The following is a 23,885-nucleotide window of genomic DNA, read 5'->3' as shown; positions in this document are numbered from 1 at the left end:
TCAGCTCCAACTTTGGGACTCCCAGATGTGAGTACGCCATTTTACCTTTTTTCCCACGAGAAGCAGGGGATTGCCCTGGGAATATTAGCACAAGATCTGGGCCCATACCGTAGGGCAGTTGCTTATTTCTCCAAACGATTGGACACAACTGCAAAGGGATGGTCTGGATGTTTGTGAGCGGTTGCGGCCATAGTACTAAACATCCAGGAGGCCCAAAAATTTACCTTGGGCCAGAAAATAACCGTGTTAGCATCCCATACGGTATCTGCAGTACTGGAAGCAAAAGGTGGACATTAGCTCTCCCCACAAAGAGTTTTGAAATATCAGGCTACAGTGGTGGAACAGGATGATGTGGAAATTGTAGTCACCAACATTGTCAATCCAGCTTCTTTTCTCAGTGGGAACACAAGGGACCCAGTGCATCACAACTGTCTGGAAACCATCAAAGCAGTATATTCGTGCCGTCCAGATCTGAAAGACAATCCTATGGAAGACACAGAAAACTGGTTCACTTATGGGAGCAGCTAAGTCGTAAGTGGCAAACGACACAATGGTTATGCAGCTACCACTTGTAAAGAGGCAGTAGAATCCGGGCCTTTACCTGCGAACACCTCTGCACAAAAGGTGGAAATAATTGATCTGACCCGAGCCTTGGAATTGGCCCAAGACAAAATCAAAAACATCTGTACAGACTCAAAATATGCCTTTGGGGTTGTACATGCGTATTGAGTGATCTGGAAGGAGAGGGGATTACTGAATTTGCATGGCAAAAATATCAAGCATGCAAAAGTAATCTTGAAGTTGTTGGAAGCACTTCAACTCCCTGAGAAAGTGGCAATCGTGCACATCAGAGCACACCAAAAAGCAAACTCAGAATTGGAAAAAGGAAATGAGCTGGCAGACAGAGAGGCAAAACATGCAGCCAAAAGGGAGGTAAAAACAGAAGGGGCCCTGATCCCCAGTGGGCAAATCTCCCTAGAAGGTAAGCCCAAATATACCAAGGAAGATCAGAAATTAATTACTGATCTAGCAGGTTCCTATAATGAGGAAGGGTGGGCTCTTACCCCAAGGGAAAATGATTATTCCCTCTTACATGATATGGCCCTTGATAAGAGAGGAACATAGAAAGAGGCACTGGGGGACTGAAGCCTTATATAAACATTGGATCAGAGAAATTGTAGCAAGGAACCACTGCGAGACAACTGACTCAGCAGTGTGACCTTTGGCTCCAGACTAATCCCAAAACTACTCCAAAATTAGGGATAGGCCAAATTGGAAAAGGTAATGGGCCTGGACAACAATGGCAGATTGAGTTTTTGGAACTGCCAAGAAAAGGGGGGTACCGATACATGTTGGTATTAACTGACACCTTTTCAGGTTGGCCAGAGGCGTTTCCTACCAGAACAGCCAAGGCTAGGGAGGTGGTAAGAATACTAATACAGGAAATAATACCACGTTTTGGGGTACCAGCTACTATATCCTCTGACAGGGGACCGCCTTTCATTTCAAGAATAGTGCAACAAATCAGCCGCCATCTAGGTATAGATTGACAACTTCATACCCCATATCGCCCTCAGTCAAGTGGCCAGGTAGAAAAGACGAACCACTTGATCAAACAACAGATTGTAAAGTTGGGACAGGAAGCGAATCTGGCCTGGCCTCAGTCTCTTCCTTTGGCTCTCTTATGCATACGAACAAGGCCAAGAGCAAAGGAGGGACTGAGCCCTTTTGAAATCCTGTATGGACAACCCTATGGAATACAGAAGGGGATGTCCGCACAAGCAGGAGACAAAATTATGACATCCTATATGGTGGCATTAGGGAAACAATTAGACAAAATTGGAAAATATGTAGCTGGAACCCGGAGTAGCATTTTGGATAGACCTATACACAATGTACAACCTGGAGATTATACATCTATATATGTAAAGTCTCTTGCAGAAAAAAACTTTGGAACCCCAATGGGAAGGACCCTTTCAGGTGCTGCTTACATCATACACCGCAGTAAAAATTAATGAACAACCTGCTTGGATTCACCACATGGGAATCAAGAAGTCAACGCAAGGTCCATGGACACTTGAAACGATGGGACCCAATAAGTTGAAATTGAAAAGGCAACACGTATGGACTTTGGACATTGCTTGTAACTATTGTATCAGCTCAAGCATGGAAGGAAAACTCGAATGTAAACATACCTGAAAGAGTCGCCCGATCTTTAAATTTATCTGACTGTTGGATATGTACTGCACTTCCGAGGGGCAATATGGAAATCCCGCTATATGGGATACTCTCCAGAAATTGGAACAATGCATTATATAGACTAATCAGACGTGGTCCACTCAATGTTGGGGAGTGGAAAGGGTAAATTATACCCTCCCTGAGGGACCGAAATTTGCTTTACAAGCACGGGAAACGTTACTGTTAAAAGTCGGTGTATGGGGGTCAATGATGGCAGCGAACAAAAGATCTTGCGTGATCTGGGGCTTAGTTTTGGTCGGGAACCCGACTGTTCAAAAACTGTAAATGCAGGGGGATATAATCTAGCCAATTTAAGGTCATTTTGTAATATTACTATCCAAGTAGCATACGACCCTGATAAGGAGTCTGGAGTGGATGGATCTTTGGAAAGTGGGTGAAAATTAGGTATAGGGTATTGGTGGCTATGTGGTGATGGGAGGGCAAGGAAGAATTTACCACCTAATTGGAAGTATTATATATGGAGTGGTAATTCATGTCAAGAAAATGGTTGATATTAATAAAGAAGGGGAAGATTTGGGAGGGTGGCCATGGGGGTTGGAAAGCCCCACACTAGACACTAACACCACCCTAACACTAGACTCTTCTCGATGAGGCCATCAGGAATGTAAAAGAGTTTAGAGGGAACAGAGAAGGGTGATTCAGGAGACTGCATGCAGTCTCGGGTTTCTTGTTCTCCAGCCATTGAGGCATGGAAGTTTCTGGGTGTTTACTGTTACTGTTATTTGCAAAGTTGTTTGACCAATGAAAAGTTATTTTGAAAAGAACTGCTGTGGAGAGAAGGGTATAGGAGGGGAGCCTGCCCTCAAGATAAAAAAAAAAAAACAAAAAGGAAGGCAACACGATGTGACGAAGTTATGTCATCAATAAAGAAGCAGAAAGAAGGAATGAAAAGGAGCAGGTTGGCAGAATGGAGACCAGGACGAGAACAGGCACTTTTCTCAGCCGTTCTTCTTGCCATCTCAGGAGTCGGGAGCACTTGGAACAGTCCTTCCCACTCACGTTGCAGCTTCAATTCTTTCCACATTTGCATCAAAACACAGTCTCCTGCTCCGAATGGATGGATCAGGACTTCCAACGCCTCCAACATTACATGCTGTCGCAGTAGGAGATATCCGTGTGCTGACTCTAAGGAACGGGATGGGGCACAGAGTGGAGTGGAGACACCACGGACAGGCTCTGTGACGAGAGGGGGACCTGATGCTCTTGTGCGCACTGTGACCGATAAGCTGCATGATCGCTACCCTGAGCTAATGGCCTGTCATGTTTTTGAGAAAGCGTTGTACTCTAGTGAGAGAACTGGTGTTTCTCTACAAGCAGCAATCCCCATGCTTTTGCTTCAGCTTTGAATATTGAAAGAACAATATGATCAAGCAAGTAACCCAACTTCCAGCTTTTTCAGCTGGAAGTAGCTCAACCTTTCTTTTACACAGGAAGAAAAATCTAGGAGCATAACAGATTACACACCAAAAACAAAAACATGTAAATAAACAATGTAATAATATCACTCGCAGAAAAAAGAAAAAAAAAAAAAAAAAAAAAAAAACAACACGGACAGGCGGCGACTCCCCTTCTCCTGGGGGGCAAGACATCAAGCGGTGTCCATCTGTCCCTGCATGGGAAATGGATGCTGGAAGTGGGCTTCTCACTATCGCTGCTTTGGGTAGTTGTGGAGTAATTGCCTTAACCGTTCCCTCATTAATGGAAATGGTTAACCCAACGAAAGTTAGAACAAATGATGGGGATTCTCCCCTCTGAACACAGGCCAAGAGAGCTGGAGTTGTTCATCACGGAGAAGAAAAAGCTCCAGGGAGAGCTAATTGCCGCCTTTCAGTGCCTAAAGGTGGCTTATAAAAAAAGTTGGAGAGCAACTTTTTGCTCAGACAGATAATGACAGGGCAAGGAAGTTTCCAAACTAAAAGAGAAAGAGGGGAGTTAGATTAGATGTTATGAGACCAGGGGAAAGGATAGAGGAAGACAGACACTGAGAAGGGCAGAGGAATCAAAAAAGATCAAGAGACGAGTGGGACAGAGGAAGGAGTAACAGCGGTAGCTGGACAGAGGAATTGCAGGGAACGCTACTGCAGGCGTGCAGTACTGGGTGCTGCAGTATCAGTGCTTTTATCATTGATGGGCAGTACCAGTTGTGGTTGCAGTGCAAGCAGTTGTCACAAAGTCTCAGGAGAGCATAGAAGCACAAGAGGAGCGTGGGGCATAATGGCTTTCTCAGGGTTGCAGAGTAGAGTGCCATGGTCCTAAATGGGTGAGTGCGGTAACATGGCTACCCAGCAGACACCCAGATGCCCGGATAGGTCCTGTGTGCCACTATGTTGGCTCCTGAGTACCACGCACACGCCAGCAGTCAACAAAGCATGCAGAGGCAAGTTAGCAGCAAGAAACGGATGCACAGGAGAGAATGTCCCTGTGCAGGCTGCACCCATCCCACTCCCTGCCCTGCCAGCATTTGCAGTGTGGCACCATTCCACTCCCTCCCCATGCACCTTGACACTCCAACCACCCTGACCTATGGAGGGCTTCCCTGAGCCCTGGCTGCAGCATGCACACGTGAGTTCCTTTGTTCCAGTACGCAAAAGGCAGCATTTATTCAGAGCTTCTTTTAAACTTCAAGGTAGTATTGCATCTGGATGACGGGTTTGGAGGGATTACATTTCACAGAAAACCCATGAGAAATAAATGTCTGGTGGACAGAGGTAACAAAATTCACACCGTATACAGTTGCGCTATTTATCTACAGTTGTCAAAAATACAAAGAAATTAGATAAAAAAGGTTGCTTGGTCAAAACATTAATGAAATATACGTTCCAAACGCATAGGAATCACAGAGTGATCAGACAAAGACAGTAAGTGTCTTAAAGCTTTAGAGCTTTCAAGAGCTGCTGTGGTCACGTGACTAAAGGAAAGCTACCGAGTTTGTTCACCAAGACAGGTGTTCAGATTAAAGACAGGGAAAAAAATTTACACTCTACCACCAGGCATCTTTGCTGGAGGGGACCAAGGGCATGAACAGAACGCAGCAGATATTTCAACTTTTCCTTACGGTATCTGTATGTTTTAAAGAAACCTCTCTGGCAAAAGCAAGGTCAGTTTGCAGATACTATCTAAGGAAACAGTAAGAGACAGCAACAAATAATGCGTGTCACGGATGGGATCACTTCATATTCATTGTACTGCACAATGACCAAGAACAATGATCTCAGAGCTGAAAAGCAAATCTCTTTCCCCAAAGAGTACCCTGAAGCCTGAACGTCTTCAATAAACATTTTATTGATGAGTTTTCTCAATGTACTCGGTATTTCTCTGAGGGAGAGGTAGGCTCTCATGGGGCTACTTCATGCTCCCGTGCTCTGAGAAGTCAGAAACAACATGATTGTCCCCTGTCAGTAACCACTTTGTAGTTCAGAGTCCTTCAATTCCCACTGGTTCGCGTGCATGGATACGAGAAATACTAATTCCAACTTCATCACCTGTAGAAAACACACAAGGTAAAGGTAGTTGATCCTCAGAAGATATTCAACTTTGTACTATATAGCCCTGCATCTTTATGTAGAAGCAGTCATTCACCTCCCTTCCTTCACTCCTCCCCAAGTGTCAGAAGTTATTTTTACCTGTTCTGATCAGAGGAGCTTTATTCTAAATTGGAATGTTTATACTTCTGTCAGTTTCAGCTTCACTTTTAGAGAGAAAGAAGCCAGAAAGCTACGTGTGTCTTACATACATCGTACATTTGTTTGAGGGTTTACCCTTTGAACAATAAGAACTAAGTTAGTCAGGATTCCATTCTTATATCCTTTTTTGTTTTTCTTTTTCCTCTTCTTAAACAGACTATTGCGTGATCTTATAAAACCCTAAACACAATTTTTTAACACACAGAGCACTGCATGTTCAAGCCTGCTACAGCGATTTCTAGTAGTTTCTACCTCAGGAATTAATGTTTCCCTTGTCTTCTGCACTTCCTAGTATGTGCACCTGTTTACTTAGGTAACTGATACTCAGTTTTGTTCCAGTCTTTCCTTCCTCCCACACTGCTGAGGGAGCAAACGGCTTTGTGGTGCTTAGCTGCCTGCACACCACAGGCACATACAGAGTACAAATCTCTATCCATCAGAGAATCGGTTACTGGCATTCCAAGCACTGTCCACATGCTGGAGGAAGAACTCCACTGTTTTCTCTGAAAAAGAGGCAGAGAAGAAAATAGGATACAGTACAGAGTGATCATGCAGTCCAATAGGCACAGCCTCATACCATGAAGAGATACAAGAACAGAACTTTCACCTGCAACATTATCAGACAGTATTTAACAGCCTGGATTAAAGCATGTTCATACACACCTTCTTCGTAATATGTTTATCACATAGACACAACTATAAATATTACAAGAAGCTTGCAAAGACAAGAAGTGAAAAGACGTCTAATTCTTACTACAGCCTAGACCTCGCAAACAGGGATAGTTGTATGACTGGGAAGACGTGACAGCAGCCCCGAGCTACATTTTGCAGTCAGACAGTTAAACTACATGTTCAGCTCTACATTAGCTCAACGGATACATGGAACTGTTCTATAAAGAACATGGAAAGTCCTATCATAATGGAATTAATGGAAATTAATAGAAAGTCCTATATTAAGTTTATACTGAAAATAGTATTTGGGAAAGAGAATGCCGAAACACCACATGAAGTCAGCTAACTAACCCAGTTCAACACAGAACATGCGAGACTGGAGCAACCTCAAGCAGAGTTGTACGAGCCTTAGTACTCTGGAGGATGCCTTTCTCTGTAAGGCTGTAAGCTGCAAGTCAGTTGCCCAGAGCAATGGGACGAATGCTAAAGATGAACTCTATCTCCAGTACACACCCAAGTAAATCACTAGTGCACCAGGTAGTGGCTTACAGTATCAAATGCATGCCTTTCGGTGCTACTCGTTTAATTTCTGCAGAAGGTACAGAAACAGATGCCTGCTTGAATCTCACACTGATGAGCCACAAATCAAAATGACCTTACTGTAGCTGACTCTCAGAAGTTTTAGCCTTGTATGGAGAGTCATCCTTTGGCTGGGAGCAGTTCTAGCTACGTTTTGAAGTGGCAGAGTGTTCAAACCTCATGCAGAGGAGTGGAAGAAGCACAGAGTGGCGCATAGGAACAGAAGTTCGCGGCATCAAAGGAGCAAGAAACTGGGAACTGAGATACATGCAGCTTTTACGCTACAGATGCGGAACTGGGAAATAAAGGACTGGGAGAGATGGAGAAAAACACTTGTGGTCCTTGTTTGCAAGGCTTAAAAGCAACCTGGGAAGACAAAACGTATATAGTCTGATCTTTCTTACAGCCCATATTCCCTCTATAGAAGCTCACCTCTTCCTCCTTCGGAGGCCTAAAGACGTCTCCAGGATTCAGGAGATGTTTCTGCAAAACTGTCTGATGTGGTAAGTCTGTACAATACAGGAACACAAAGCAATCTGCCTGACAAGAGCATGCGTTGACTTGTCGTTGGCCAGTTGCTCAAACACATGCCTTCACCTCCTGGAATAAGGGCACACAACATGTTTTCCTTGAATTAAACACAACTACAGATAGATTTAGCTCATAGGGTTCCAGCTGATTATGCTCACTACAGAACCAAGATAAGAGAAACTACTGCAATGTAAGTAGTTATGCTAATAACAAGATCCCACAGTGAAACCAAAGCAGAAGCTTAAGGGAACAGATTGGTCACAAACCATTCTCCGTGACGGTAACATCCAGGTGAGAACTTCCATACTTGTGGATATGTTCGACACCCTCTTGTACACTGTCCACAACCTCAATGCAGCTCTCCAGATCCCCATATTCGTCGTGGAGAGATTTCACTTCTGAGGGGTTGAACATCAAGTAAGAGGCAAACTTTGGGCCAGCATGAATCTTCACCTGCAATACCAGAAGTATTTTGTGCTGTAGATTGTACCAATGCGTAACAGGCAAAAAGTGCAGCTTGTTGTTCTGGGTATAGCTAGGATAGAGTTAATTTTTTTCATAGCAGTCCCTATACTGCTACATTTTGGATTTTTGCCTTAAACAAACCACTGTTTTGGCTGTTGCTAAACAGTGCTCACACAGTTCCAAGGCTTTCTCTTCTCCCCCCACAGTGAGAAGGTCGAGGGTCTGCTAAAAGTTAGGAGAGCACATAACCACAACCGATTCAAACTTAACCAAAGGGATAGCCTATGCCATATAATGTCAAAGTCAGCAATATAAAATGAGGGGAGGGGAGTTTCAAGGAAGGCAGATATTTCCAGGTTTGCAAGTCTCCCCTACAAAAGACCTTACCTGTTTTTATCCTTTTCTTTTGTAAACTGACACCAGCCCTCTCCAAAGTGTATGTTTCAGACACAAAAGAGTTACTGGGCCCAAAACAAGGCAAGGACTTTCAGTTATTTTACGATCCTGATGAAGAAGATCTAATGCATCGTCAATCTCTGAATTTAATCGTAGCAGCTAAGACACCTTAACAATGAGAGGGAGGAGTGGAGGAGCAGGTGCTGATCTCTTCTCTCAGGTGACAGCGACAGGACCCAAGGGAATGGCATAGAGCTGTGACAGGGGAGGGTCAGGCTGGATGTTAGGGAAAGGTTCTGCACCAAGAGGTGGCAGGGCACTGGAACAGGCTCCCAGGACAGTGGTCACAGCACTGAGCCTGCTGGAATTCAAGAAGTGTTTGGGCAACGCTCCAAGATGCATGGTCTGATTTCTGGGTGGTCCTGTGTGGAGCTAGGGGTTGAACTTGGTAGTCCTCATGGGTCCTTTGCAACTCAGGGTATTCTATGAAAAAAAAAAAAAACACAAAACAAAACACAACCAAACCAGACATTAAAAAAAAAAACAAAGACAAAAAGAAAACACAAGCGAGTGAGGACTTGCTCCTGACTAGCTATCTGGCAAGCTTCTCTTAATATGACTTTAACATTATCGGAACATGACCTATTTTCCATGTTTTCCTGCATCAATCACTGCTTGTATACACTATTTGCCAAATGGAAATGCTATGTGAAAAATCCATGTTTTAAGTGTAATTTAAGTACTTCACAAATATTTCTCTCGTGATGCATCTCTGCTACAAAACATTACGCATGTCAAAGCAACTATGTAGGACAGTGGCCTTTGTTCCTGTGGAACAGTGGGAGGGGGAAATAATGGGCGGGAAAATGGGTGGGAATAAAGGCAAGTGAGACAAAATGTTCAAAATATGTGGATGAAGCAGATTAGAGGAGGAGAAACATAAAATGGGAAACGACTGACATAAGAAGGTAAGTTAATAGATTTAATCAGAATAGTATTTGGGTCCGGGAGGTTGCCAGCCAGGAAGTCAGAATTAAGAGTAGTAGAGAAAGGGTTGGGGAAATGCTCTTCCAAGGCAGAGAATGATTTTTTTCTATGTAAAAGGAAGTAGTCGTATTTCAGCAATGGCATGCAGCCACCCCAAAGAAGCTGCTTGCAGATCGTTTCTATGGAAAAGCTTGGGGTTGCATGGAGAAGCCAAGAAAGCTCTCCAAAAAGAGTACAAAGGTGTACAAAGAGACATGTGGGTAACGTAAGTGTTATGTTATCATAAAACTACATAGGGCTATGTCAGCAAGACCAAGGGCTCCTAAAATGAACAACAAGTAAATAAAACAAAACAAAAGCCAACACAAGTATAAATGACTAACCTGTTCTACTCTCAACGTGTCTATGATCTGATCAAACAACGGGGTTCTCAGCAGGTCTCAGTGAATTAGGAGTGTCTCCCGAGCATCACAGGCAGCAGTATATTCACACTTTGAGTCTCTGACTGAGGTTTAAGAGTAAACAATTGGTTACGTAACATTTATGACAAAGAATTTGAAGAGCACGTGAATTATTATTACGTATGGTTATAATAATATATTAATATATATATTATTATAATATAATAATAATATATTAATATAATAATAATAATAATATTATAACCATACCACATATTCCAAATGTGTAGTTCAGTTACACTCATGGTATCCAAGTCACCCTCTCACAGCTTACTTATTCATGTGGCCTTCTCCACGCTGGCATCTGTGTCCACATACACATGACAGATCCATTCACCGTGTCCCATCACTGGAATTCCCTTAGCAGCTTTCTGGATAGTCCTGACTAGCTGGGATGAACCATGTGGAATGATTAGATCTACCAGCTTCTCCAAATGGCAGACATCTTCCACTTCCTTGCTTGTATTCACACGTGAAAGTTGTGACACAAACAGTCAATGGCCTGAATTCTCAAGCTCTGCCTGTGCTTCTTCTACATGCTACAGCACAAAAGTTGTTGCTTTAATTCTAGACACTTACTACTTGCACTGCATCTTTGACTCCATGAATGGAGAGTGCTTCTTGAGTCAGATGATGAAGGATTTGATTGCTGTATGCTGCCTCTTTCCCTCCTTTTATTAGCAAGCCATTTCCGCTAGCTATGGCCAAAGAAGACACCTGTCAGAAGGGAATTAAAACAACAACAACAACAACAACAACAACAAAGTGATCTGACTCCTCTGGGAGAATAACATCTGCAAAATAGAGTAAGAACAGGATTTTGCATTCTGCTGACTTACTCAATATTAACATACAGCACCAAGAATTTTTTCCGAGTCAGAACGTGTAACTCCAGAAATGAAGTATCTTAACGTTTCAGAAACAAACTTGAGCTTCAGGGTACTACTGGCAAAGGGAGACTGCAGTAAGTCAAAGGAAACCCTGAACATAGGCTCTGGCACAAATTCGCTAGCTGTATAAAACTATTTCAGATGCAAGAACTCTTATCCCTAATCATTCTGGCTGGAAGTAGCTAATGAGCTCTTCCTACGACGAACATTTTACTTGTGCTCTCTTATACAGAAGCCTTTTGTTTAATCACGCTGATTTTACGTTTATAACCAGAAGGTGTCCTTGCCTATGGCAGGGGGGAGTAGATGACCTTCAAGTTCCCTTCCAGCACAAATCATTCTATGATTCTATGACACCTCCCACTAGACCAGATTGCTCAAAGCCCCATCCAACTTGGCCTTAAATACTTCCAGGGATGGGGCATTCACAACTTCCCCAAGCAGCCTGTTCCAGTGCCTCACCACCCATAGTAAAGAATTTCTTCCTTTATTCTAATCTACATCTACCCTTTTAGTTTAAAGCCATTACTCCTTGTCCTGTCATTACACTCCCTGACAAAAAGTCCCTCCCCAGCTTACCCGAAGCCTGCTTCAGGTACTAGAGGGCCACTATAAGGTCTCCTCAGAGCCCTCTCTTCTCTAGGCTAAGCAACCCCAGTTCTCTCAGCCTGTCTTCATAGGAGAGGTCCTCCAGCCCTCATCAACTTCTTGGCCCTGCTCTGGACCTGCTCTAACACATTTATTTCTTATGTTGGAGTCCCCAGAGCTGAATGCAGCACTGCAGGTGGGGCCTCACAGGAGTGGAGTAGAGAACGAGAATCACCTCCCTGGACCTTCTGGTCATACTTTTGATGTGGCTCACAATACGGCTGGCTTTCTGGTTTGCAACTGCACATCGCTGGCTCATGTAGAGCTTTTCATCCATCAACACTCCCAAGTCCTTCTCTGCAGGGCTGCTCCCAATCCACTCATCAACCAGCCTGCATTCATTCTTGGGAGTGCCTTGATGACGGTGGTGAACCTTGCACTTAGCCTTCTTGAACTTCACGAGGTTCTCATGTACCAACCCCTTAAGCATGTCAAGGTCAACTCAGACCAACTCCTTTTCCCTACTAGTGTCCTCTGGGTAAAAAACAGTCACCACGTTTGATATTCTACCTCATCCTGCTGTCCACAATTTGAAAAGAATACTGAAAAAATAAGGAATACTTCAGAAAGATCCTTGTCAATTAGTGGAACCTTGCTGTACCCAGATACTGTGTGTCTTTAACATACAAAACTAGACATTAAAATGCAATTTGATTGTATCTGGTTAAGAATCTGACTCTCCAAAGATCAGCATCACAAAGGAAAGCTGCAGAGACAAGCTTATTTAAATAAATTTAAAAAATCCAATCTGTAATGGGTTTGAAAACAGTTTGTTCCCTTTAGATAGTAATAGAGCATGGCTATACTTCAGAACAATTGGATTTCTTGAAATCTGTAAGAAGCAGTCTGTGAAATATGATCTCAGAACTTCGCCTTGTAAGTATTAGAGACAAACATGCTATTGTATATTGTTATAAATGACTGAGTCCCGAATAGGGTTACAATCAAAGTTTACAATTTATTAAAGGAACAGAGGTAAGCAAACAGCACTGGGTGCGCTGGGAGTCTCTGCTCCACGAAGACGCACACCAGTTAAATCAGGCGGCTGGTTTTTATGCTCCTAGGCTAATACATATTCATCACCACTTTTGGAAAAGGCAGGGGTATTATAATTAGTTTCCCGGAACCCGAACCATCCCACGGATGCATGCGTATCAGTCTCCAGTGGTCCCTCTGAGGGTCGCTCATACTGAAGGCTCGTAGTCTTCCTCACAAGTTTTGTCCTTCGGTCGTTCTTCAGCTTCCCCCCCCCTCCCCTTATTTAGTAGTCTCTGGGCCAGATGCCAGAAAGTCGTGTCTCATGCAATAGTCAGCAGTTATCTCAAAAAACTCCCCCCTATTCTCTTATCTCCCAGACCCGAGTCTCAAGGTTTACCCTTCAAACCCTCTATCAACACGAACTGCTAGACCATTCTTTTGCAAGATACAAGAACTATATACACTAACCACTCTGTTTCTCTTGGACTTGTGGTTATTTATACAAGGGGATGTAAGACAGAAGGTCACATTTCATTATGAGGCCCTAGCATTGTTCCATATTGACACGAATCAGATGAACATATTTCACAGTCCCCCATCTCTTTTTTCATGGTATTGATCCGTGTTTTCCTTTCCAATCGAGTCAATACTTGCCAAATTGGTATCAATTTTGGATATTCTTTTCTTTTTATTATCGTCAGGCAATGGGTTTTCTCTTCTCCCTGGTTCTGGGTCAACAGTGTGAGAAACTCCGTAGCCAGTAATTAGGCTCAGGCGAGGATCTCAGCGAAGAAGTAATTTGTTCGCGATTGCAATGGCGGGCGCCCCACAAGCAGGAGAGCGCACCTACTAGTTCCAAAACACAGTTTATATACTTTTTGATGACAGGACCCTCCCCTGTTTCCCCACTGACTGGGTAATCCAGGTTCGCCATCTATCCGATGCTTCACAAACAATGCATGGCCTTCACTTGCCGGCCTGTTAAATTTCAGATTTCTTTTGACATTTTTACTGCTTGGAGAGGTAATGTTTCTTCACTTGTCTGACTTGACACCGTGATTTTCACCTAATTGTCCTAAGAAGTCTGGTTGTCTGCATTTTACAAGGTCGCCTGCTAAGCTTTCTTATCACTGTAAGCATATCTCAGTACCACATTCCTGCCCTCTAAACAACGTAACTCTGCAAAAACAACATTCCTATTCCCACAACAGGTACTGCAGATATTTGCATTCCTTGTATAACTGGAGTGTATCAGCCTGGTAATAGAAGGTATTAAACATGGAATTATTAACAATTCTCCACATATCCCCAATACAACCATCCTCATTTTAGCAAAACAATCACTGCCCATAAAGCCCCCTCCCATAATCTTCTTAGATCGATTCCATTCCAAGTTTGAACTGGGACGTGTGCAATCTTCTTCATTTCTTTTACAAGTTCATTTACAGCTTTTCTTTCTGTTGTGGTTTAACCCAGCTGGCAGCTAAACACCACACGGCCATTCACTCACCTCACCCCCTCCCTCTCTGGGATGGGAGAGAGAAATGGGAAAGTGAAGCCTGTGAGGTGAGATAAAGACAAGAAAATAACAATAATAAATAATCATAAATAATAATAATGACAATGACAATAATGATGATAGTTCTACTACTACTCATGTGTATGAAACAAGTGATGCACAATGCAATTGCTCACCACCGCTGATGCCCAGCTGTCTGATGCCCAGCCTAACCCTGAGCAGTCCAGCCCTCCTCCCAGCTCTTGCTGCACCCCCAGCCTGCTCGCTGGCAGGACAGTGAGAAGCTGAAACGTCCTTGGCTTGGTGTAAGCACGGCTCTGCAACAATTAAAACATCAGCATGTTATCAGCGCTCTTCTCATCCTAAACCAAAACGTAGCATTCTACCAGCTACTAGGAAGAAACACCTTCATCATTAATCTCTAAACAGCAATTACTAAGGTTAGATTTTCCACAGACTTCTTCTTGTGCTAGTAAATAATCCAAAGCTAAGCGATTTTGATACATAAGTAGATAAGTAGTCCTCATCTTGGTATTTTGCTTTGCAATTAAGCCAAGTGCACCTCCGGTTTTATTTACAACTATTTCCATTACAGCTTGTAACCTAGTTATTCTATTAAGCATATATATTGGGGTCCTATAGCCCCAGGATCCGTCTTCTGCCCATGTAGCTGGATCATAATAGGCAAGACGCCTTCAATCAAGGGGTTGGGCCCACTTTCAGGGTCAATTTGGGCTTGTGATACCATTCAGCCTGCCGGGGTGATCCAGCTCCTGGAAAACGAATCACAATTTTATATGGGTTTAAAAAGAAAAGTTCTTACGTTATTTTCTCGGGACAACCTCACCTTAGTGTGGGAGAAGTCCGGTCGAGGCCCTCTCACTCGGCAGTCAATACCCATCGCCTCCCTCGGTAGACCATACACACTGCAGTGGAGGGTCCTGCCCCGGTCTTGCCTTCTCCCTTTCCTCCCTTTAGGCTTGTCCCCTTTATTTGGCGTCCTTAATTCATGCAGAGCCTCATTGCCAGAATATGAGTTCTTCTTTAGCTTTAGTTTCAGTTCCCCAGGAGTGGACTCAACCCTCCAGGTTTCGGTAGTTACTGGTCCTTTTATTCTGGATCTGTGGATCCAACCCCTTTCCGCTGTTCTCACAGCTGTTTCAGTAGTAAGTAAAACTTACTACTTACAGTCCCTCCCATCGGGGGCTCAATGATTCTTCCCTCCAGGTTTTTATTAAGACCTTGTCTCCTGGTTGTATCTTATGAACAGCAAATCCTAAAGGTGGTGTTTGAGCCATCATTCCAATTTCTCTTAGCTCTTGTAACCTCCTTCCAATGGTAATTACGTATTTCTGGATGCTACGCTCCTCAACTACATTTTTCCTAGAGGCATCCCTTGAGAATAAGGCATACCATATAACATTTCATATGGCGATAATCCGCTCTCACTGTGTGGTTTAGTTCTTATGTTTAAAAGTGCCAATGGTAAGCATTTCATCCAGGGCATTTGTGTCTCGATCATTAATTTAGCCAAGTGTTGTTTTAGTGTTTGATTCAATCTTTCTACTTTCCCTGAGCTTTGTGGGTGCCACGGAGTATGGTATTCCCACTGAATACCTAATGATTGACATAATAATTTTATTATTTTAGAAGCAAAGTGTGTGCCCTGATCAAAATCAATGTACTGGATTATCCCATATTTAGGTATCAGGTGTTCTAATAGAGCTTTTACCACCATTTGTGCCATAGCTCGAGCTACGGGATAAGCTTCTACCCATTGTGTTAAATGATCTGCTATTTCCCATAGATATTTTATCCTCCCTACCTTGGGCAATTCAGTGAAATCAACTTGTACTTTCTCAAAAGGCCTGTAAGCTGTTTTTCTCCCTCCCGTGGCTGCTTGTCAAAACACTTTCTTATTTATCTTCTGACAAGTTAAGCAACGTTGCGTAATTTGTTTTGCTATTAAAAAAAAAAAAAAAAAAAAAACACACAGCTTCCTGCTGAGGCAGAACTATTAACATTCCTACATCCTCCTTCCCTGCTCATTCAACTTCAAAGGGCTCTGTTAAATACTACATGCCACACCTTTAACACCGGGGACAACTCTTCTAACGCTTCCTTTATCTTTCTCCAGCCTGTACTTTTCTCACACCAACACCAAAGGCTCAGTCAAGAGCCAATTAATTCCACTCCTTTTCTCTCCAAGATGCTGAAACAACGTATCAGTATACTACACTTCATCCTATTTTCCTTCTCTCCTCAAAAACATGAATTGCCAGATAGTGTTATAGTCGACTGATCCATAAAGTGGCCATTTAGCTTATATAGTGGCCACCACTGATTGCAATACTTAGTGAAAGTCCTCTTCCTTTCTGCGCTCCCAGTTCTAACAATATCCTTTGAATGTGCCAGCGTGCACCCAAGGAGGCTTTCTTTAAAACATCTTTGTTTTGGATATTACTCATTCCTTTGATTTTCCATTCCCTTTTATTTATTTATTACTATTCCTTATTAGTTACTGTCCTTTGTTTCAATTTCCACGCAAACCTTTTTACTGTGGGTTTTTACTATCTTTTCCTAATCTTCTTCCCAAATGTCCCAGTTCTCCGGGATTAAATGCCTCTTCCCGCATACAAACTTTACTATTTCAGGTTATTAAGGAGCCCCGTTCCATGTTCCAATCATAAATCCATGGAACTTCAGGAAAAGAGCTGAAGCACTCAGCCTTTCATCTTCTAGACAAACATTACCACCTTTTCCACAAAATTTACATTTCAACAGGACCGAATTTCGAGCCAAATGCCAAGTTTTCTCATGCACTTTGTTAATAAGCCCATACAAAACAAGGAATCACTCCTGTGTATCCGTCAATAAATACCATTTAAAAAGGCATTGACACCTAAATAAATTCACTCTCCCCCTTCTTACCAAATTGCCAGGGCTCAAGCCCAAACCACCACAGAAAGGACTCTCTCCGTTCTACCGCTTTGATAATCAGTCAGCCCCCTCCACCTCTCCAGTACTTGGCAAACTGACCAAACGCCACAGCAAATACACCAACACTTCTAAACTGTTAGTTACTTAGATAACGCTCCCGCCTTTTTTTCTTGTCACACTCAAAGCATGTAAGAGCAAAAATAGGATCACAAGATACACTGCCAGGCCCACATATTGGGCACCACCAATCAAAACTTGGTGAAAACAGCACTTCTTTTTGGTCTGTCACACACTTCGTTCGTCTCCGGCCGCTCCCCTCACGGAGAATACGGAACCGCGGATCGGAACTCCGCACTCGCTTCGCAGCTCACTAGAAGGTAAACTGTTAGTCTGCAATTGTTTCACCTTTACTGCAACTCAAGACTGAACTCTGAGCACTGACTCAATTCCGTGTATGCTATCTCCAGCTAGCTATCAGGCACACACTACTCCATGGAGAAGTCAAATTTCCTCGGTAATTGCTTACCCAAACCAGTATGAGATGCAATAGTAAACTATGGAGGAAGCAACCTCTCCTCTGCACTCAGAGTCCATCCTACTATCAGCTACAGCATGGGAGAGAAACCATATTATTCAGATGCAGAGGTATCAAGGATGATCCTCTGAAGTTACATCGGAGAACTTGAGGATGGGGGCTGGCAGGAAGAAAAGTAACAAGACAAGTCATCCTAAGTCTGTAAAAAAAGAAAAAAAAAAAAAAGAAAGGTGGGGGGGGGAGGGGGGGGTTGAGGGTGGGAAGCCAGTAAGAATCAGCCTGATAAAACAAATGAGATAAAGAAGAGGAGAATGGGAGAGTTTGGCTAGGCAAGGCAAGACACCCAGGAGGCAAAGGCTGGAGTCTAGGAAGGCAGACTAGAATTTGGCAAGGAAACATACTGGTTTTCTATGAAGAACAGAGCGAGCAGCAAGGAAGCAATAATGGCAGAAAGAGAGACTACTGCCTTTTCCTTTCACATGAACTTTGCCTAGAGCAGACTCCCCTTCAGTATGGAACGAGGACAAACACTCACAAAATTCAGTTGTGAAGCTGCCCTTCGGCAGTCTCTTTTTAAGTGCCCATACCCATCCCTTGCTCCTCAAATACTTGCTCATATGTTAGAGAAACGCTCAATCAGTCTTGCTAAAGATACCGGCAGTAAGAGCCTAGACTTAGCTTTTACACGCTTGTGGAAAGATATCATTCTGCCTCAGTGCAAACATGCAGTATCAGTATGGGACAGACCACTCAGAGCCTAGAACTTCTACTTCGTGCTGATCTTTTTCAGCATATATTCTTAACAGTTGCAGTTTGTTATTAACGACCTATATTAAACATTTGATGTTTAATCGTAGCCTGCAATTCAGCTGTAGTCAGCATGGACAGAAAAGTGCTCATTGGTAGGAGCCTTGTAAGTTGCAAGTTAAGCAGGGAAGCTATGTGATAAGACACAGGCAGAAATTGCACCACCTGAATGTAAGCTAACTCCTTCTCTACGTTGGGTATCAAAAACCAACGCTGAATAACTCTCAGCATTGCAGAAGCAAGTCCCAGGAAGACTGTAGTTTTCTGTAGAAAAAAAAAAATGGGATGACAGCAGAATTCATTTCAGAAGAATACAAGCAGAAGTCTTTTGAGGCAAGACTTCTTGCAGCCTTCCAATAACTCACCAGTAGAAATACACTTTTGTTATCAAAGATCTCTCTGCCCTCCTCACATACCTGTGGAAGACAGTCAGTCTGGACGGGACTCAAAAAAATCGCAAGAAAGACCCCAACAGGCACTGTCACCTGCTCCAACTCTAGATCTTTTGCTATGCGTGCTCTCTGAACTATGCTGCCGACGCTGTCCTGTGAAGATGCTGCAATCTGACAGAGCCCAACAGCCAAGCTGTTCAGCTTTGATGTAGACAGACTGAGACGTTTCAACAAAGGAAGTGCCAATCTTCCTAGAAGAAAGAAAAAATTGCGCTCAAGATAGATTTATCTGGCTAGTTTCAAGAAAAAGTGACCTAATGGTCAAACCAGGAAAAAAAGCCGCTGTTTCCCACGCCGCAGCAAGAAACCTACCTAAGATGAACAATGTAAAGCATTAAGTTTAGTAGCTACAATCAAACTGCTCCAATTTGACAACGCTTTCACCTACCATCACATATACACCTAATACGATATGAATGATTTGTATATGAAGTAACATCCGCAAAGACAAAGTTTGTCCTATTTCTAGTACCGTTACACAACCGTGTACCTGAATTTCTTACCAATTTCTACCCTTGCAATATTCCTGGAAGGTTTGCGCAGTAATTGCCTCTTTCTATTTCACAGATAGAAATCCCAAAGAGCAAAGGAACGCATAGCATTTCAGATTGGGCAAGAGCTGCCGGAGTTTTCTAGTCTGAACACGTTCAGGTAGGAAGTTTACTCAGAAATGTCCCTCCAGGCATTCTCCTCAGTACAAAATGGTTGCTGTATGCCTTTTACTGAACTTCACAATTTGTGATGCGCCAGTTCCACACATTTTCTAACCCAAGACCAGCTTCCTCACGCACCACTCTTACACAAAAGAATGGATTTAGTCTGTGCTGCCTGAACTGTACTTTCCTCAGTCAGAAGGTAAGGTGGTTCTTTCTGGAAAGCATCATTTTTAAGTAACAACCTTCCCCACAGGGGCCAAACATTACGTTAACCAGCCCAGGAGAATATTCATGCTATTTCATGCATGATGATAACAGGGAAGATCCTTGCTAGATTTAATTTCTAAAGTGAGCCTCCTTTGGCAAAAGAAAACACTGTTCTATTTTTAGTTTTTTAAACAATGCTGTGGGTTGCTGCTTTCAAAGGCCTCTTTCTCCATCTTCTCTGATAGAGACAGCTCTTACGGAAGCTGCAGCTGCTTACACTGACAAGCTCTCAAAGTCCTGGGTTCCCTAATCTGTGACGGCCATAATATCCAATTGCAGGTGACAGACTACTCTTGTTCTGCTCCTTTCCTTTGAGGCCCAGAAAAGCTCATGACAACAGGTGTTCCATGAAAGGACCCGTAATATTACCTTTATTTTCAGCTTCTTCTAAGTCCTTTTTGTTTGCCAAGAGAATTTCTTCTCTCTGATCAGTTAATAAGTCACCGAGATGATAAAAAAAATAAATAAATCTCTGCTCTCTGAAAGAGAAAAGTGTCTGAACTGCATTCTTACACGAACTCCATGGTGTTTGACATCTGGCTCACTTCAGCTCATTCCTACTGACACATCTTCTCACTGGCTTGATGCCCTGAATACTTGGAGCCAGCTGATTTTTTCCAGGACCCGTTTGTGTTATAAACCTGTATTTTAAAACTTGCCACATGTTCACAGCCTTAAAGAGCGAGAACATACTGTTCTCTCACCTGCTCAGGCTGCAGAGCTGCCAGCGTCCTGCTACCGGCTCGAGACATTCCACCCTGCTGCTCTACTGTAGGGCCTGCCAAAACAAACACACACACGCAACCACAAGACATGCAGACAAAGGTGGAAGGAAATGAACACTAACCTTTCAACTTTCAACTCCTTACTCAAAGCAGAAAAACAGGTACGGTCTTAAGAGACATATCAAAGAAGTTTACTGTATGCCACAACAGGAAAATTTGTATCAGATACCAAAATGCTGCCACGGTCCCCGAGCATAGCCCTTTTCAAGGCATCACAGAGATTCAGTAAGATCATCCATGTCGTAGGGGACAAACAAGTATACAACCTGTAACAAGAAGACTTGACAAAGAGCAAAAGAATACAAGGACAGCTACATCTCAGGGAGTGGGAGGCTACTGCAAAAAAAGGAAGGCATCCTTTGAAAAAGTTTAATTACATAACTACTGAAAAGAGAAAAGATTGCAAAACAACCTGGGAATGTGCAAACAATACAGGAAGCCAAAACCAGCCTCAGCAACAGCTTGCACAATAGCTGCTCTCTCTCTGCTCTGTGTACGTTGAAGGGCTCCTACAGAGGAGAGGTTTTTTTCTTGGCACGGATGTCAAAGAATCCATCGCAAACTGAAATGATACAGAACAAGTTTTGAAACAGAAACTGAAGTAACAAGTCAAAAGGCTCAGGCAGCATTTCACTAAGGAGTTCTCAAGGAGCTCCTGGATAAGCTACGTTTTCACTTTTAACTCTTGAAATTGTCTGTAGAACAGATGACTTGGCATGTGACTAATATGCCCGGACTTCTATTCAAGAAGTGTCCTACAGAAATTGCCAGAGCAGGAATTCCCACGGTAAGGAAAATAACAGGAGGTATAGTGGGAAGCGTAAGAAAAGAACTAGGGGACACTTGATTAATAAGACTTAATGAAGGACTGTTAAAACAGCTTTTTAAAGCAAGGTCATACTTTATAATGTGGCGTGTATTTTTGTGTTCTTTGAACACAAAAGGGGTGTTGGACCACGTGACCTCTGGAGGTCCTTTCAACCTCAACCAGCCTGTGATTCCTTTGCAGCCACTATGCAACAAAATAGCAAGTACAATTCACAGCAGATAAACATGAAGCAACGCAGAGACAAAAGGGGAAATCAGGCCTTGGTAGTGCACATAATCCTACGAAAACATCACTTCAATGCTCATCAGCGTTGAACAGCAACTTCCCTGTTTAAGCTTTTGGAGAAGGCCTAGGAAAGGCAACAAAAACCATCCACAATCTAATCAAAACTCAAAGTTAGCCTTGCTATCTCATAAACTGAAGGTTCACTTGCATCTCGGACGCTACACAAACTTTTATTTTCGCTCACCTTGAAAAGGTCACAGTAGAATAAAAACCGTTTCAGCCAAGAGAAACAGGGATCGACAGATCTTTGGAACAGTTTCTGTAGAAAAGGACTAAGAAAACACCTTTTTCATGTGAAAAAGCAATGAGGGAAAAGACAATGTCTCATCATAGAAGTTGAACAGAGATCGATCACCCACGTTCTCTTTCCATACAGAAGGTGGGGGCATCAAAAGCTAGCAGGAAGCAACTTTCACTCCTCCTGCCCACAAGCACACACAAAGTAAAGCAAGCAGTTCTTCACATAGTGCTAGCTCCAGAGTTTACACACAATACCTGGTTAAGGCTCGTGACTCCTGTGACCCATGGATGCTAAGTGTTTACCTCGGTCCAAAGGATATGGCCAATTTTTACAAGAAATCCATTTAGCATTTTTATACTCCAAGGCGTTTGCTTGTCTTACAGTGCAAGTCACGAGTATCACTCTATACTTGTTCTATTCTGCTAAGATCACAGATCTTTGGTCTGACTTTCTGCGGCCCTTGTTACATTGTCACAGCAACACACAGGCAGGAAAACATTGCTACATACAGTAACAAAAGACTGAGTCATAAGAAGAACCTAGGATAAAAAATGAAACCGCACACTATCTTAGTTCAGCACTACATTCTATATGCATGCTTTCAGCCTGAAATCATCAATAAGAGACGATAACCTCTAAGACTGAAAACAAGACAAATTCTACTTAGTTCTCTGAATGCAAGGCTGATGCAGCAAGTCATCAGCTGGAAGGAACCCAAGCAGAGGATTCAAGATGTTCCATTCCAACATTGAAACTTACCTTTCCAAAGCCGCTTGTCAAGCAGAGCATAGTTTCCCATTTGTTGAACAGGCAGGCCTAGCCAAATTTCAACCCTAAACTTCCAGGGAATCTCTACTGCTCCCAGCGTACATATTACTTCCGTACTCACCTGCAGGTCTTACCTGTGAAAACAAAGTTCCAACTTTCTTCCCTTCTACAATATCTGTGATGACATGACCCGAGATTTTCGGGTGGACTCCATTTGCAATCACTACAGAGGTGCCTCCTCGCAGGGCCCACAAAGCTGCTGTCACCTACAGTGAAGGAGAGAGCCAGTTCCCAAAAATGCACTTGTTAGTTGAATCCCCATCCTCCACAAGAATTCTTATGTTGGAAGAAGCCCTTAAGACCATCAAGTCCAAGCATCAACCTAATGCTACCACTAAATCATATCCCTAAGTGCTATGTCCACACGTCTCTTGAATACTTCTAAGGATGGGGACTCTACCACTTCCCCGGGCAGCCTGTTCTAATGCCTAACCACCCCTTCCATGAAGAAATGCTTATTTAGTACCCAGATATCTAGTGCTGCTCAATAGAGTTGTTCCTCCCTAGGGGTAGGGCTTGGCATTTCCCTCTCCTGAACTTCAAAAGGTTCCTGCCTGCCCCTATCTGCAGCCTGTCAAGGTTCCTCTGAATGCACCGCCCCCACCCCGCACAAGGGCCATTTCCACAGAAGCCACCAACCACCCGCCGCCTCGCCCCCTCCCTATCCAGCCCACCGTGGCGCGCCACCGACCACCAACCTCGTTGCGCCACCCCTCCTCGGCGTCCCGGCCTGCCCCGACAGCTTCTGCCCATGGCGCCGGCAAGCCCTGCATGCTGCTTCTGCCCTGGCTTCCTCCAAGCCAATCACACAGTGCTTCCGCCCTGATTGAAGACAGGCCCTGACATCACTTCCGCCCCAGGTTCCCAGCCAAGCACAGCGTGTCCCCACAGACACAGCAGAGCAAACACACAAACTAACATTGACATCCTACCCGTAAACATGCCGTAACAGTGACTCACCTGAGAAAGAACTGCATGCAATAAAGGCACCTAGTACTACATTAGTTTATTCTAACAGATCCTACTAGCTGTCACCTCAAAAAGACGTGCGTACCGCTCTCTACTTGGAAACGCATCAGTCCGTCCGTAGAGTCTGACCCACCTAAAGAGCCCTGCAACTGACTGAAGGAAAAACAAAGCACTTACCCCAAAGAGCAGCCCAGGCAGAAGGAGCTCTCTGATGGCATACCTG

At 43.4% G+C, this 23,885-nt stretch overlaps 1 pseudogene across 1 annotated transcript; it reads right to left on the bottom strand.

The window, feature by feature from the left end:
* Positions 1 to 5,538: 5,538 nt before the first annotated feature.
* LOC309890272 (delta-1-pyrroline-5-carboxylate synthase-like) lies at positions 5,539 to 23,466 on the bottom strand (annotated as a pseudogene). The gene is made up of 11 exons: positions 23,368 to 23,466; positions 22,755 to 22,899; positions 20,430 to 20,503; positions 20,095 to 20,197; positions 18,767 to 18,993; positions 10,613 to 10,750; positions 10,308 to 10,503; positions 9,956 to 10,077; positions 7,991 to 8,177; positions 6,359 to 6,445; positions 5,539 to 5,741 (listed from the first exon to the last, which is right to left on the bottom strand). The product of its transcript is annotated as a delta-1-pyrroline-5-carboxylate synthase-like (transcript).
* Positions 23,467 to 23,885: the final 419 nt, after the last annotated feature.

Source organism: Aythya marila, assembly GCF_965140915.1.
Source record: "Aythya marila genome assembly, chromosome: Z".
In the NCBI taxonomy this organism is placed as follows: Eukaryota; Metazoa; Chordata; class Aves; order Anseriformes; family Anatidae; genus Aythya; species Aythya marila.
Note: the sequence above shows the minus strand (reverse complement) of the source record. Positions and strands in the feature narration are given on the sequence as shown.